The following is a 5,757-nucleotide window of genomic DNA, read 5'->3' on the forward strand; positions in this document are numbered from 1 at the left end:
TCCTCGTACCTGCACAAAACAAATAAATCCTCGCAACCAACGCGGTAAGGGGTTGTCAATCCCAACACGGCCACTTACGAGAGTGAGATCTGATAGATATGATAAGATAATATTTTTGGTATTTTTTTATGATAAAGAGGCAAAGTAAAATAAAAGCAAAGTAAATAACAAAGTATTGGAAGATTAATATGATGAAGATAGACCCGGGGGCCATAGGTTTCACTAGTGGCTTCTCTCAAGAGCATAAGTATTCTACGGTGGGTGAACAAATTACTGTTGAGAAATTGACAGAATTGAGCATAGTTATGAGAATATCTAGGCATGATCATGTATATAGGCATCACGTACGACACAAGTAGACCGACTCCTGCCTGCATCTACTACTATTACTCCACTCATCGACCGCTATCTAGCATGCATCTAGAGTATTAAGTTAATGAAAACAGAGTAACGCCTTAAGCAAGATGACACGATGTAGAGGGATAAACACATGCAATATGATGAAAACCCCATCTTGTTATCCTCGATGGCGACAATACAATACATGCCTTGCTGCCCCTACTGTCATTGGGAAAGGACACCGCAAGATTGAACCCAAAGCTAAGCACTTCTCCCATTGCAAGAAAGATCAATCTAGTAGGCCAAACCAAACTGATAATTCGAAGAGACTTACAAAGATAACCAATCATACATAAAAGAATTCAGAGAAGATTCAAATATTTTTCATAGATAGACTTGATCATAAACCCACAATTCATCGGTCTCAACAAACACACCGCAAAAAGAAGATTACATCGAATAGTTCTCCACAAGAGAGGGGGAGAACATTGTATTGAGATCCAAAAAGAGAGAATAAGCCATCTAGCTAATAACTATGGACCCGTAGGTCTGAGGTAAACTACTCGCACTTCATCGGAGGGGCTATGGTGATGATGTAGAAGCCGTCCTTGATCGATGCCCCTCCGGCGGAGCTCCGGAACAGGCCCCAAGATGGGATCTCGTGGATACAGAAAGTTGCGGTGGTGTAATTAGTGTTTTGGCTCCGTATCTAATCGTTTGGGGGTACGTAGGTATATATAGGAGGAAGGAGTACGTCGGTGGAGCAACAGGGGGCCCACGAGGGTGGAGAGCGCACCTGGGGGGGGGGGGTAGGTGCGCCCCTACCTCGTGGCCTCCTCTTTTGTGTCTTGACGTAGGGTCCAAGTCTCTTGGGTCTTGTTCGTTGAGAAAATCACGTTCCCGAAGGTTTCATTCCGTTTGGACTCCGTTTGATATTCCTTTTCTTCGAAACCCTAAAATAGGCAAAAAAAACAGCAATTCTGGGCTGGGCCTCCGGTTAGTAGGTTAGTCCCAAAAATAATATAAAAGTGGATAATAAAGCCCAATAATGTCCAAAACAGTAGATAATATAGCATTAAGCAATCAAAAATTATAGATACGTTGGAGACGTATCACGCCCAGGGGGGTAGGCGCGCCCCCACCCTCGTGGGCAGCCCGAGACTCTCCTGGTCCATCTCCGATACTCCGTGGGCTTCTTCTAGTCCAAAAATAAGATATGTGAAGTTTCACGTCAATTGGACTCCGTTTGATTTTCCTTTTCTGCGATACTCTAAAACAAGGAAAAACAGAAACTGGCACTGGGCTCTGGGTTAATAGGTTAGTCCCAAAAATAATATAAAAGTGCATAATAAAGCCCATAAACATCCAAAACAGATAATATAATAGAATGGAACAATAAAAAATTATAGATACATTGGAGACGTATCAGCATCCCCAAGCTTAATTCCTGCTCGTCCTCGAGTAGGTAAATGATAAAAACAGAATTTTTGATGTGGAATGCGACCTAACATATTTATCCATGTAATTCTCTTTATTGTGGCAAGAATATTCAGATCCATAAGATTCAAGACAAAAGTTTAATATTGACATAAAAATAATAATACTTCAAGCATACTAACCAAGCAATTATGTCTTCTCAAAATAACATGGCCAAAGAAAGCTATCCCTACAAAATCATATAGTCTGGCTATGCTCTATCTTCATCACACAATATATTTAAATCATGCACAACCCCGATGACAAGACAAGCAATTGTTTCATACTTTTGATGTTCTCAAACTTTTTCAATCTTCATGCAATACATGAGTGTGAGCCATGGATATAGCACTATATGTGGAGTAGAAGGGTGGTTGTGGAGAAGACAAAAAGGGAGAAGATAGTCTCACACCAACTAGGCGTATCAACGGGCCATGGAGATGCCCAATCAATGTGAGTGAGTAGGGATTGCCATGCAACGGATGCACTAGAGCTATAAGTGTATGAAAGCTCAACAAAAGAAACTGGTGGGTGTGCATCCAAGTTGCTTGCTCACGAAGACCTAGGGCATTTTGAGGAAGCCCATCATTGGAATATACATGCCAAGTTCTATAATGTAAAATTCCCACTAGTATATGAAAGTGACAACATAGGAGACTCTCTATCATGAAGATCATGGTGCTACTTTGAAGCACAAGTGTGGTAAAAGGATAGTAGCATTGCCCCTTCTCTCTTTTTCTCTCATTTTTTGGGCCTTTGATACGTCTCCAACGTATCTATAATTTTTGATAGCTCCATGCTATATTATCTACTGTTTTGGACATTACTGGGCTTTATTATCCACTTTTATATTATTTTTGGGACTAACCTATTAACCGGAGGCCAACCTAGAATTGTTGTTTTTTGCCTGTTTTAGGGTTTCGAAGAAAAGGAATATCAAAAGGAGTCCAAACGGAATGAAACCTTCGGGAACGTGATTTTCTCACCGAATACAACTCAGGAGACTTGGACCCCACGTCAAGCCAACTAACAGGAGGCCACGAGGTAGGGGGCGCGCCTGCCCCCCCCTCCCCAGGCACGCCCTCCACCCTCGTGGGCCCCCTGTTGCTCCGCCGATGTACTTCTTCCTCCTATATATATCCACGTACCCCCAAACGATCAGAATATGAGCCAAAAACCTAATTCCACCGCCGTAACTTTCTATATCCATGAGATCCCATCTTGGGGCCTGTTCCAGAGCTCCGCCGGAGGGGGCATCGATCACGGAGGGCTTCTACATCAACACCATAGCCTCTTCGATGAAGTGTGAGTAGTTTACTTCAGACCTACGGGTCCATAGTTAGTAGCTAGATGGCTTCTTCTCTCTTTTTGGATCTCAATACAATGTTCTCCCCCTCTCTTGTGGAGATCTATTCGATGTAATCTTCTTTTTGCGGTGTGTTTGTTGAGACGATGAATTGTGGGTTTCTGATCAAGTCTATCTATGAATAATATTTGAATCTTCTCTGAATTCTTTTATGTATGATTGGTTATCTTTGCAAGTCTCTTCGAATTATCAGTTTGGTTTGGCCTACTAGATTGATCTTTCTTGCAATGGGAGAAGTGCTTAGCTTTGGGTTCAATCTTGCGGTGTCCTTTCCCGGTGACAGTAAGGGCAGAAAGGCACATATTGTATTGTTGCCATTGAGGATAACAAGATGGTGTTTTCTTCATATTGCATGAGTCTATCCCTCTACATCATGTCATCTTGCTTAAGGCGTTACTCTGTTTTTAACTAAATACTCTAGATGCATGCTGGATAGCGGTCGATGAGTGGAGTAATAGTAGTAGATGCAGGCAGGAGTCGGTCTACTTGTCTCGGACGTGATGCCTATATACATGATCATACCTAGATATTCTCATAACTATGCTCAATTCTGTCAATTGCTCAACAGTAATTTGTTCACCCACCGTAGAATACTTATGCTCTCGAGAGAAGCCACTAGTGAAACCTATGGCCCCCGGGTCTATCTTTATCATATTAATCTCCTACTACTTAGTTATTTACTTTGCCTTTATTTTTACTTTGCATCTTTATCATAAAAATACCAAAAATATTATCTTATCATATCTATCAGATCTCACTCTCGTAAGTGGCCCTATAGGGATTGACAACCCCTATTTGCGTTGGTTGCGAGGATTTATTTGTTTTGTGCAGGTGTGAGGGACTCGCGCGTAGCCTCCTATTGTATTGATACCTTGGTTCTCAAAAACTGAGGGAAATACTTACGCTACTTTGCTGCATCATCCCTTCCTCTTCGAGGAAAACCAACGCAGTGCTAAAAGAGGTAGCAAGAAGGATTTTTGGTGCCGTTGCCGAGGAGGTCTACGCAAAAGTCAACATACCAAGTACCCATCACATACCCTTATCTCCCGCATTACATTATTTGCCATTTGCCTCTCGTTTTCCTCTCCCCCCAATTCACCCTTACTGTTTTATTCGCCCTCTTTCTCTATCCTTCATCTCTTTCTCTATTTGCCCCTTTTTGTCCGCTTGCTTTTTTTTGCTTGTGTGTTAGTTTGCTTGTTTGTCGCGATGGCTCAAGATTATACTAAAATTGGTGACCTTCACCTTAAAAGATTAGAAGAGATCGAAAGCAATGTTAGGAGTTCATGGTTTTGCAATTTGAACATAATAGTTTCTTCAGAAACGAGCTTAAAGAACAGAAAGGTTTTATGAGTGTTATGAATAAAGAGCTTGATGATATGTCTAAAGAATTCGATGGTTTAAGATCCCAACTTGCTCATCTTGAGAAATTAACTGCTGAAATTTCGAATAAGCAGGCTACCTTAGTTAATAAGATGGCCGCTAAACCGAGTTGCTATGAAAATAATGATGAAGATCTAAAAGTTATTGATGTGTCCCCTATTAAATCTTTGTTTTGCAATATGAATCTTGATAATGATGGGACTGAATATGATCCACCTTTACCTAGAAGGCGTTCCAAGAATTCTGAATCTTTCGATCTTGATGCTAAATTTGATAAAAGTGGGATTGAAGAAATTAAAACCCTAGATGTTGCTAAACCCACTATTATGTATTTCAAGGAATTTAACTATGAAAATTGCTCTTTGATTGATTGTATTTCCTTGTTGCAATCCGTGCTAAATTGTCCTCATGCTTATAGTCAAAATAAAGCGTTTACTAAACATATCGTTGATGCCTTGATGCAATCTTAGGAAGAAAAACTTGAATTGGAAGTTTCTATCCCTAGAAAACTTTATGATGAGTGGGAACCAACTACTAAAATTAAAATTAAAGATCATGAATGCTATGCTTTATGTGATTTGGGTGCTAGTGTTTCCACGATTCCAAAGACTTTGTGTGATTTGTTAGGTTTCCGTGATTTTGATGATTGCTCTCTAAACTTGCACCTTGCAGATTCCACTATTAAGAAACAGATGGGAAGAATTAATGATGTTCTTATTGTTGCAAATAGAAATTATGTGCCCGTAGATTTTATTGTTCTTGACATAGATTGCAATCCTTCATGTCCTATTATTCTTGGTAGACCTTTCCTTAGAACGATTGGTGCAATTATTGATATGAAGGAAGGAAATATTAGATTCCAATTTCCATTAAGGAAAGGCATGGAACACTTTCCTAGATAGAAAATTAAATTACCTTATGAATCTATTATGAGAGCCACTTATGGATTGCCTACCAAAGATGGCAATACCTAGATCTATTCTTGCTTCTTATGCCTAGCTAGGGGCGTTAAACGATAGCGCTTGTTGGGAGGCAACCCAATTTTATTTGTATTCCTTGCTTTTTTCTACTGCTTAGTAATAAATAAATTATTTAGCCTCTGTTTTGGTTGTGTTTTTTTGTGTTTAATTAGTGTTTGTGCCAAGTAGAACCGTTGGGAAGACTTGGGGAAAGTCTTGTTGGACTTGCTGTAA

The sequence above is a fragment of the Triticum urartu genome, chromosome 7 (assembly GCF_003073215.2).
Source record: "Triticum urartu cultivar G1812 chromosome 7, Tu2.1, whole genome shotgun sequence".
NCBI lineage: Eukaryota > Viridiplantae > Streptophyta > Magnoliopsida > Poales > Poaceae > Triticum > Triticum urartu.